Source organism: Chroicocephalus ridibundus, chromosome 11, assembly GCF_963924245.1.
Source record: "Chroicocephalus ridibundus chromosome 11, bChrRid1.1, whole genome shotgun sequence".
NCBI classification, from domain to species: Eukaryota; Metazoa; Chordata; class Aves; order Charadriiformes; family Laridae; genus Chroicocephalus; species Chroicocephalus ridibundus.
In genome coordinates, this window is record NC_086294.1 from 2178790 (window position 1) to 2190488 (window position 11699).

Below are 11699 nucleotides of genomic sequence, written 5' to 3' on the forward strand. Positions count from 1 at the left end.
GCTCTGGCTGCTCCAGGCAACAACCACCTTTTCATAGGGGTAGGGAAAAATCAGAGCACTGCTCTCCCTGGTGTTCACAGATATGGACACAGGCGACTCTCCCACAAAGATGACCTCGCTAAAGACATCTTTTGCCTTAAATAAATGCAGCAACTTTGGGCCTGACAATATCCACGCGGACATCAGTGCGAGCTTTGTGGAGCGGCATGAGGGGAAGCGTTTTGGGAGACACGTCTGCAGGTTTGGTGTAGGAAGAGTGACTGAAAAATGCCCAACATCATCACAGCCCCTAGACTTTCTTTACCCTTGTGAACAGCCCCCCAGCTCTGTGTTGCACCACAGTCAGGCTGTCACAGACACCCCCTTCTCCGGGGGCATGAACAGCCCCACCAAGACTCCTAGGACTCACACAGAGGAGCGCGGAAAGGGTTTGTACCCCGTCCTGTGACTCCAACTGCCTCCACACTGGGAGAGGAACGACTGAGGCATCCCACTGCTCGGATACCTACAAACTCACTGCTTCACCGCAGGCTGGACCAAGCAGGGGGGGTCTGCACCCATCCCAGGGTGACTACGAAAGCCAAGACGCCCCTTCCTGCTGCATCCCGACCATGGGGAGGGGGAGAAGCAGCACAGAAACCCATCCCTCACCAGCTCACCCTTCGACACCTTGGGCAAAGGGGCCGCGGAAGCCTGTAGTGCTGCCCCCTCCACCCCGCTCGCCGGTCCCCAAAAGCTCCAATGCTGCCCAGCAACAAGGCAGGGGAGGACGAGCATCGCTCCCCGGCAGCTGACCTATGGCTGTGCCGCTCCTCCTCCTCCTCCTCCCGCAGCCCCGCTGCCGCCCGAGGCCAGCGAGCAGACAGCACGGCTGCTGCCGCCGCCACAGAATCGCTGACCTATTTTCGTATATGCGGGCACGCAAGCTCATATAGCAAGATCACAGACAAAGGGCACTTTAGCTTAGGATATTTAAAGGGAAAAGATACTCGGCTAACTGCCCCCAGAAACCACAGCGGCTCTCATGACGTTTATTATCTTCCCGAGAAGCATCCTTGTGCCTGGCTGTGGGAAGCGGAATAAAAAAAAAAAAAAAAAGCACAGAGCCATTGGATAAAAGCAAAACAAAAAGCTCCGTTAAGCTGCAAAAATCATGTTTCTAGGGAAGAAATAAAAGGGGATGGAAGAACTTGAGAATAAACTGGGCCTAGGACTTGATAAGCACAAGAGTGACCAGGACTCACCTACGTGGAAGGAAGAGGTTTCTATAACAAGGAGTGGCTGAGCATTCCTGCAGGGATACCCCCCACCTCCCTGGCACCGAGGGCTGAGCTGCTTGTGCCGACTCATCCGAACAGACGTTAAACAAGTCAGCTTTCCTAGGGAGTTTTGTTCAAGTTTGCCGATGGACTTGGACCAAATTGCGAAGTATTTAATCCGCACCTCCGGCAGGTTTCGGAGCTGGCAGCTTGGGCTGGTTTGAAGTTTACGTTACATTTACGCCAGCTGCTCTCTCTGTGCACATACCCATAAGGGTGAGGACCTACCAGTTTGGTTCTCAGGTATTGGAACGACTGATGCCACCAAAGAAAACCTTTAAGGTGCACTCCTCAGCCTGCAAAAAACCCCAAACAAGCCCAGGAGCCCTACAGAGGTTCACAAAACTTGTCTCCTGCCAACCGCCTTTCATGGATGGGGAGACATGGGCTGCGGTCCGGAGCGGACCATCGATGCGCGAGTCCATCTCCAAGCCCACAGCATCCTTGTTTGGTTGGTTCAAGGAAGTTCACTGTTGGAAAAGAACTCCAGCTGTTTGGTTTGCCGGCTTGCTTCATCTCCTGGATTGGGAAATGCCCGCTGGCCCCTAAGCGCTCCACTGCACAACACGAAGGATGCAGTGACGAATAACAGAAAAATGGTAACTACAAATAGAGAGGCTGACAACAGTTACTCAATATCACACGCTGGCAGCTCTCCTGGGGCTCTCCGCGCAGCTGGGAAAGGTGCCGCTGCCAGGATTTGTCGCAAACGACCCTGGGGCAACAAGCCACCCCCTCAACGTGCACAGGCAGGAAGGGAGAACAAAAAAAAAAAACCACACACAAAAAAAAAAACCACAAAGAGGAAGAATAGATCTCAGTGTCCTGAACAATGAAAACAGGAAAGTCCCCTCTTGTCTGGGCAGCCCAGAGAAGAGCAGGTCTGCAGAGAAACCTCAGCCCCATCCTGCCTCCAGGCACCCTGCGGGGGCTGCTCAGCCTCCTACAGAGATGGGGGTTAAAAAAAAGCAGCTTCGAGCATCCTGCCACAGCGAGGGATGGAGGGGGGGGGCTGGTAGGGGTGCTCCAAGCAGGATTTCATCTGAAATGCTAGCTCTTCTCTCTACAGCCACCCCCCCCCCCGCCCCTTTTTCCCCAATTCTGGCATCTCCCCTCCCCAGAGATTCCCTCTGCATCCCCCCTGGGTACCAGTCGGGGCTCAGAGCATCCCTCCTCCCCAGCCCCACATCCTGCCCCGGCGCCGAGAAAGCCGCCGCCAAGCTTTGCCTCGTCACATCCTGCTTTTCCCCCCATCCTCCCCCCCCCCCCCCTCCTCTTTTTGCTGGCCTTTTTATTTTTCTGCGTCAGAAACATAAAATGGAGACTGCAGGGAAGGAAAACACCCTGCCTAAGATGGCTGAGGGAGCAGAAGGATTTGCACGACGGTGCACGAGCACCCTCTGCCGCTGGATGGGCCGCCTTGGGGGGGGGCAAACAGCTCTCTAGCCCTGCTCCAGCCCCACAGACTCCAAGCAGAAAAAGAGACTCCAATCAGCACTTACTGGGTCATTTAAATTGTTGTTATAGCCAAAATATCGGCTTAAAAAACTTCAGCAGCCTCATCGCCTCCTGTGCTCTCCTGGTTGCCTCTCCCCACCACCCCTTTTATATTCCGCTTCTCCTCGCTGTGTTAAATTCACAATCCTTAGGAAAAGAATAGTATTTGACACTAAAACCAGCGTGTTTCACACATATAACTCCCAACAACTAATACCACCACCCTCCACATTTATATATTTTTCCAGGTTTGAGAAAACCCATCAAATTTCCTTTGTATTTAGTTCCACAGCAGGGTGAGGGCCAGAAGCCTGGCGTTACCTCTCGTGGGAACACACCCAGGCCGAGGGATGGGACAAAAGGGCTGAAGATGGACTTGGGGGGGGGAGAACCAGCACCCACCTGAATGAGGGTGACCAGATGCTGTCCCTGGGAAAGGTTCAGGGACCAAAGGATACAGGCAAAAAAATAGCACAAGGAGACCTTGCAAGCTGCTCCCTGAGCATCCCACTTTTGATCCAGGAGTATGTCAGCGCAGGGCCAAATCCAGCAGAATCTGAGGTTTAAATTCCCAGGTGAGTCTCGCAGGAAGTTTTCCCAGTATCGGTTCAAAAAGGACCAAAAAGCATCACTGGGCTACGAGATGAAAAACGCAAACAGATCCAGGATCCCAAGCCCCTTGCAGTAACTTAAACACCAAGGAGGATGAGGAAGAAAAGCAAGGAGTTTTAAAAGGAATGAAAGGAAAAGACAGAGAGAGAGAAAGTGCTTACATAGGTGACAGCAGGCAATACCCTAACACTGAAGGATTAAACTCAGTGAGAAGCAGGGTGCCCAGCACGCATTTCGGCATCAGAGCTGCACCCATCCAGCCTGCAAGGACAGAGCCTGGCAGGCGCCGGGTCTGAGGTACCAGCGCTTACATGCCACAAAGCTGGTCACAAAAAGTCCCACTGACTGCATAACTAACTACAAAAATCCCTTTTAGGGGCCTTTTCTAGGGGGAGAAACAGTCTTTTTTGTGGGATCGGGGTGACCTGAAGCCGGAGCTCGACGGTGATGCGCCTGCCACAGCAGCACGCCTGGGTGCGGGACAGCCGAGATGGGACACCCAAGGGAGGCTTGATTTTATTCCTGCAGCTGCAAAAACTCCAGGCATGTCCCCCTGTGTGGCAGGAGACACGCAAGGCTGGCACGGGGACGGCAGGGAGCTCGGCAGGTCGGAGTCAGCTGCCAGGGCAGGGGGATCAGCACCCCAGGTGTGCTGGGGAGCTGGTATTTTTTGCCACGATGCCGCATGGGGAAGGGGTAGCAAAAGATGAAGTGCCAGCACACCTCATCCTGTGAGCAATGTGGGGCCCGAAAAAAAAAAAAAAAAAAAAAAATTGCAAAACCTAGCTTTGGGGCTCCTAAAAGCCGGGTGTTTTCCCAGCACACCCTTGGTGAGTCAGACTGGGAGTGCTGGGAAAGAGAGACATCGGGGTGGGCCCCAGCCTGGTATGATGGTGCCATGGGGCAGGAGCGCTGGAGACGGGCGGAGATGTGGGGAACCCAGGAGTGGGGTGCGCTGGCACTGCTGGGCAGCCACCTAAAGCCTGTCATGTCAGCAGGGAAGGGGATTTTGGGGGTGGGTGGGCAGGAAGAGAAGAACACTCCACCAGCGCAACAGCAATGGCTGAGAGCTCAGGGCAGGCGTGGGGCGCACTGGAGAGATGTGGGGAGCCCCACAACAGAGGGACGCGCAGAGGGGCACGCACAATGCTCCAGACGTCCCCGTTTCATTTAATGGCACTAAACACTGCTAATCCCTGCTCCTGCTCTCAAACTGCTTAATAACTAAGCACCCAAAAGGCTAGTGATGCCAGCGCGGGGGGGGGGGGGGGTGGGGGGGCATGCTTTTGTGTGCCAGGGCAGGTGATTTCTCCCTGTGACATCCCCCCCCCCCACCATTTTCCCTAGCAGCAGATGGAGACCCCCTTCCAATTATGGTCCTGTGACAGGCAGAGAAAAAAGAAAGACAAATCTCCCCAAGCAAGCTGCCTGAGAGGACAAAGGCTCCTTGAAATAGGAGCTGAGCTGTTTTTTCCAGGTTCAGAGCGGGGACGGAGGCGGGGGGGGGGGCACAGAAAAAGGAGGATGGAGGGGGGCGGGGGGGGGGGGGCTGCCAGTGGCGCAGGGCAGGATGCGCACGCAGCCGGCACTTCCCTTCTTTGTCTGGAAAAAGGAGGTCACGGGGAGGGGGGGGATGTTGGGGGGGGGGGGTATTGGGGGGGGATGCAGGGGAGGATGCAGGGCTGCGTCAGCGCTTCGTCAGGAGAGCAGCTGATCCCTTCTCCCAATCCCCATCCTCTGACCTCACCCCCGGGATCGGAGCCAACGCGGCTCAACTGCGCGCATCTGGCGGATGGAAACAGCACTGCAAGGGACCTGGAAATATTAACACACAGCAAGGGGGGCCCAAAGAAAACCCCCAGTTTTCAAAGCCAGAAAAGCCCCAAGATTCACACCAGGCCAAAAAAAAAAAAAACCCCACCCCTAGGGCACCGCCGGCCCTAACCTGGGGCTCACCCCGGGGGCCTCTCAAAGCTCAAATTGCAAATAAAATCACTGCACCCAGGTGCAAAAGCCAAGGATGCACGTTGCAGGCGCTACAGGCCCAGTCCGGCTCCCAGTATCTCCCAGTAAGCACCACACACCTGCAGAGAGCCCACCAGTAACATGCCAAGTGCTTCTCACAGCAGCAGCAAAGCCCAGGACAGGCAGGAGCTATACTCCGGAGCTGGGCTCACACATCACCCGCAGCACCCCAAAAACCAGCGCCGACAGCCGACTGCCACACCGGCAGTGCCAACACCGATGGGGACAGCAGCAGCTCCTCATTCCTAAGGAGGTACCCCTGGGTCACAGCCCCATCTGGTCCCCACCGACTTTTCTACACGTCCTCTGTCAGAAACGTCACCTCCACCTGGCAAAACATCCGCACCGGGACGTCTGCTGCAGCTGGACCAGCGCCTGGGCAGCGGGTGGGTGCCCTGGGGGTGGCACTGGGATTCTAGGAAAAGTGCTGCTTGCCCTAAAGCGTAAGGAAAGGTCAGTCCAAGGCACACAGGCAACACCCATCGCCTGTTGCGAGATGGAAACATCAGTTGCTGAAGCCCGCAGCTGTGCGGTCTGGGGTACCAGCACTTACATGCCACAAAGCTGGTCACAAAAAGTCCCACTGACTGTATAACTAACTACAAAAATCCCTTTTAAGGGCCTTTTCTGGGGGAGAAACAGTCCTTTTTGTGGGATCAGGGTGAAGCTGACCTGGAAGCAGAGCTCTGCGGTGATGCTCCTGCCGCAGCAGCACGCCTGAGTGCAGACGGAGCGCGGAACAGCCGGGATGGGACACCCAGGGAGGCTTGATTTTACTATTGCGGCTGCAAAAACTCCGGGCACGTCCCCCTGTGTGGCAGGAGACACGCGAGGCTGGCACGGGGACAGCAGGGAGCTTGGCGGGTCAGCTTCGGCTGTGCGGAAAGGGGCTGAGCTGGTTGTGGTTCTTCTCTCCAGACTCTGATACACGTGGGTGGGAAACAGCGGGGACGTACAAACACCTCCCAGAGCAGCCACCACTGTACCTGTACTCATAGATTGCATACGTGCCACGAGGAGTGACTTCAGTTTCTAGAAACTCTAGGGAACACACTCAAGATCCTTTCCTCGGGCATGACCCAGGGAGCGGACACCCCACGTGTTCTCCAGAGATGAAACACTTACAAGACGCAGGGAGAAAGCTCTCCAAACAGGTTCTGCCTCCTCCGCAAAAGCAAGCAAAGGTTCAGTTCCCCATCATCGCCGCTCCCAGAGCCTTGTCAAAGTCCACTAATGCTGCTGGTGTGCGCTCCCCAACGCCACTCCAGCAGAAACGAGGAAGGAAGAGCAGGGAGGGGGTTAAGAGATAACAGCCACCAGCTCCAACAAGGGAAATCCTGACTTGAAACATTTTCACAAGGGTGGTTGAACACCAGAGAAAGGACTCCCAGTTACGTCTAGAGAGCAAGGACAATTTCTGGCCTTGAAGAGACTCAAACTTGACTGCCAAAGGCCCTGAGCAATCTCTAACTTTCAGGTTAGCCTTACTTGGAGCAGGATGGGTGAACCTGAGACCTCCAGAGGACCTTTTGAATCCGAATCATTCCCCAATGATGGAAGGACACCTGGTGAGCTCTCCCCGTTCATTCTCCTCAGCAGACACTTTTGAAACAGGGTTTAGCAGCCCCCAGGGTTGTGGACAGGCTTTCCTTTTTTTTTTTTTTTCTTTTCCCAAGAAGGTTCCTGAGCAACGGAATAAGGGAGAAGTTTCTGTCACTGCCCCTTCTCAGCCAACGTTGGCACCACAGGCACAGATGCTCCAGGAAGAGAGAAGCTACAGCTGCAGAACCCTGAAAGGCCTCTGCCTCACCAGAGAGAGAGGTGACGGAGCCAGGGACACCGGGCTGGAAAAGGAAAAAGGAGGGAGGTACTGCCAGAGGAGACGCTTGTGCTGGTGATCCCTTCCCTGCGAGCAAGAGAAAGTGATGCCTCCCAGCAGCCTGGAACACACGAAGAGCATGTGGGGCAACTTCAAATGCATTTGCGAGCACCCGGAGGGCCCAGCTAACCAGTAACAGACATTTTGTGAGCTAGTCCACAGTCCCGGGCAGTATTTTCAGAAAAAAAACCCCAAAGTTTCACGCTCAGGAGAAGCTTTGGTTTGAGTCCACAGAAGGTGTTCAGGGGCCCTGACCCCTGGGCCAGGTGTATGACGCTGCGTGTCCGCAATGGTGTCTTGTGTTTCTGTGTGTTGGGAGCTAAATACCTTTCTGAATCTGGCCTTCAGATCCTCAAATCCTCAGCCTGGAGCTACGGAGTCACTGATTTCCGGCAAAGCTCTTGGATCTTCTTTGATGGATAAGAAATTGGCTGGCGGGCTGCATCCAAAGAGTTACAGTCACTGGCTCTCAGTGTCCAAATGGAAAGCAGTAACGAGAGGTGTCCCTCAAGGGTCCGTACTGAGACCTACACTGTTTAATATCTTTATCAGTGTTATGGTTTGAGGAACCCACAACAATTTATTGTCGTTTAGACAATTATTCGCTCCCCCAATGACCCCGCCCCACCGGGAAGGGGAATTGGGGAAAAACAAGGAAAACCGCGGACTGCAGTATAAAATGGATTTAATAGGATAAGACTAAATAATTAACGTTAATAATATTAAAGAACCAGTATTGATCCCGATACCAATATAAAATATACAAGGATTATACTCAGCCCGTTCTCCCAGCAGGAGCCGTGCACTCCCTGCAGGGACAGCCAAGGTGGGACCCTGCGAGCGCTGCGGCTGCGGGAGGAAGGGAAGGGCTCAGGGCTCCGGCACCGGGGCGAGGAGTGCTCTGGACCGACCGCCGCCATCAAGGGAGAGAGAGAGAGACCTCCTCAGCAAACTTTTTAATTTCTACTGAATGTGACATTCATGGTATGAAATAATCCCATTGTCCAGCTTGGGTCAAGTGCCCGGGTCTCGCTCCTTCCAGTGACAGGACAAGGCGTAACGGGCACAAACTTGAGCATAGGAAGTTCCATCTCAACATGAGGAGGAACTTGTTTGCTGTGAGGGTGGCAGAGCCCTGGCACAGGCTGCCCAGAGAGGTGGTGGAGTCTCCGTCTCTGGAGACATTCCAAACCCACCTGGAGGCGTTCCTGTGCCACCTGCTATGGGTGACCCTGCTCTGGCAGGGGGTGGGACTAGATGATCTCCAGAGGTCCTTCCAACCATGAGCATTCTGTGATTCTTTCTGATTCATTCCCACACCCAGCTAACTTCAAAGTACTGAGACCTTGAAACCTGCACACCAGAGCTGGCCATAAAGTAGATATTTTCACAAATTCAGACACTAGAGTGTTCTAAAAGTGCAGTTTTCACAAGCATTAGAAGAGAAATTGGTGCTGTGTCGCTCAAATCAGGACGACCAGTGACAGAAGACAGTGGGATTGCGTGCACCCTCACCTTGGTCACATCTGCAGACTGGCCAAGTGGTGCCATCGATTCAATCAGGGGAAGAGATGCCATCCGGAGGGACCTGGACAGGCTGGAGGAGTGGGCCCTATGAACCTCATGAAGTGCAAGGTCCTGCTCCTGGGTCAGGACAATCCCCAGTGCGAGTACAGACTGGGGGATGAATGGGTTGGGAGCAGCCCTGAGGAAGACTGGGGGATACTGGTGGGTGACAGATGGCACACGAGCTGGCACTGTGTGCTTTCAGCTCAAAATGCCAACCATGTCCTGGGCTGCATCACTGGCAGCACGGCCAGCAGGTCGAGGGAGGGGATGCTCCCTCTCTGCATCGCCCTGGTGACACCCCCCTGGAGAACTGCATCCAGCCGTGGGGTCACCAGCACAAGACAGACATGGACCTGTGAGAGTGGGGCCAGAGGAGGCCACCAAAATAGTCCGAGGGTTGCAACAGCTCTGCTGTGGAGAGAGGATGAGACAGTTGGGGTTGGTCAGCCTGGAGAAGTCTCCAGGGAGACCTTGTTGTACCTTTCAAAAGATAAAGGGAGCTTGTAAGAAAGATGGAGAGAGACTTTTTACCAGGGCCTGGCATGACAGGACGAGGGGCAAGGGCTTTAAACTGAAAGAGGGTTGGTTTAGATGAGATATTAGAAGGAAATTGTTTGCTGTGAGGGGGGTGAGCCCCTGGCCCAGGTTGCCCAGGGAAGCTGTGGCTGCCCCATCCCTGGAGGGGTTCAAGGTCAGGTTGGACAGAGCTTGGAGCAACCTGGGCTGGTGGGAGGTGTCCCTGCCCAGGATGGGGGATTTGAGTGGATGGTCCTTGAAGGTCCCTCCAACCCAAACCATTCTATGCTCTCTCAATATTACCACCTCCGGCCCCTCTAAATTACACCTACGAGAAAATAATACAGACAAATGCGGAAGGAACTTTATCCGCAGACTGTTTAACGTGGAAAACAACCCCATACAGAAAATGTTTGCGTGCCCTTGAATGAGTTCTCTGGAGCAGCGCACCTGAGGCTGGAGCACCCAGGCTGGCCCCTGTCACCAGCACGGCCAGGGCCAGCCTTGCCCCAGGGCACAGCTCAGCTCTGCACGGTGGCAGCATGGAAAGCATCCCAGGAAACACAGAAGAAAAGGAATTGCTGCCAAGGAGGGAAGCTCTGGGCCAGAGGGCTCTCCTGCCGCAGGAGTTAGTGCTGAGAAAGGACAGTGCCACCATGGCCACAGCTCTGCTTGCCCAGCTGGCCACAATGGTGGTGGCAGAGGATTTGCTGGGCTGGTGCAGAAGCTCACCCAGGGAAGGCCGGGACGTGCAGCAGGAGCAACCTCTGCTCCTCTGCAGCCTGGGCATCGTCCAGCCAGAAACCTGCCTCTGAGGGGGCTCTGCGGGTGCTGCACGGCACCGGCACTCCCAGACCTCTCCCACAGCATGGCCAGGGCTCTGCTCCCCCAAAAACCCACACCCGGCACTGGCACAGCCTCTGAAGCTGGGCTGGCAGCGCAGCCTGCAGCAGGGACACGAAGCCTCCCTAGAAACCAAGAGATCCAGCTGCCACCTGGTGTCCAAAAGCAGCTCCGCACCCTGACCTCAATTGCCCAGAGACTCAAACTGGGACCTGTCTAAAAGGGGTGCTGCTGGTCCCCATGGGGATGTTCTTGACCCGACTCTGCTGCAGAAACAGCGAGTGACGCCCGACCTGTCCTGAGCCCCTGCAGGTTCCAGGAACCGTAACACGGGTCAGCAGGAAACACCTCCATGCTTTCCTTCACTTCTGTCCCAGGTGGAAAACATTTGCCAGGCTCCCGGGTCCCATGGACACCTCAAGCTACGACCATTAGTTAAGGAAAAATAATGAGGATGCTCAGACGAACAGCCTTCAACTTAGAAATCAAGAGAAGAGGGGAAACACAAAGCAGATGCTTCCAGTACCAGTGCTCTGAGTGGACGTTTGGGGATAGCACACAGCAGCAGATCAAGGAGCTGCCAATAAAAAAGCAGCGTAAAATGGCCTTAAACAGAAATCTTGCTGTCCCTGCAGCTGGGGCCACCGCTGAGGCAGGTCCTGGGCTGTGGCCTTCAGGAGTTCAGGGCTGGCCCTGGGGCAAAGCACCGAACAACAGCCATACACTTTTGGAAGAGCAGATTCCTCTGATGAACGTGCAGTTCTCTTCCCCAGAGCAGGAAGAAAAGCACAAAGGCATGGAATTTTTCCTCCCCTTCCCCCTTTTTAAGGAAGATGAGGGTGGGAATGTCTGCGTACGTTGCCTTTCAAGCCTTCCTTTTCATACATCCCCTCTATTACTGAACTGCAGGGCTTGCCTTAAGCGCTGGAACGTAACACTGTCCCAAACCCCGTCCTCAGGGCAGGGGCAAGTCCCCTCCAAAGGGCATGGCCTGGACCTCAGGCGGAGTGAAGAACAGAGAGCGTGGGGGCAGGCGATACACACACGCACACACACACAGAGCCCCTGGGTCCTGCAAAGTTGGGGAATAGCTCCACAAATGTTTGAGAGAGATGTTACAGAGTTCTCTGAGATGGGAGATGAGAACCCCAGCATCTACCTGGTAACGCAGGAGGAAGGAGAGGAGAGAAAACCAGTGAGAAAAGCCGTAACGGGCTGTACACGGTGCCAAGAAGACATCTCTGCCAGGCTGCCTACTCTTACCCGCACTGTTGGGACAGGTAATGAAGCAGAAGGGAGAGGGGCGGTGCAGAAAGCAAGCATGAAGCCCAGTGTCCATACTCAAGAAGATGTAAGGCACAGAGGGCGGAGTGGTGAGCCGCCCACCACATCGCACAATGTCCTGCCACCACCACCACAAACCCTGCCTACAGCCGAAA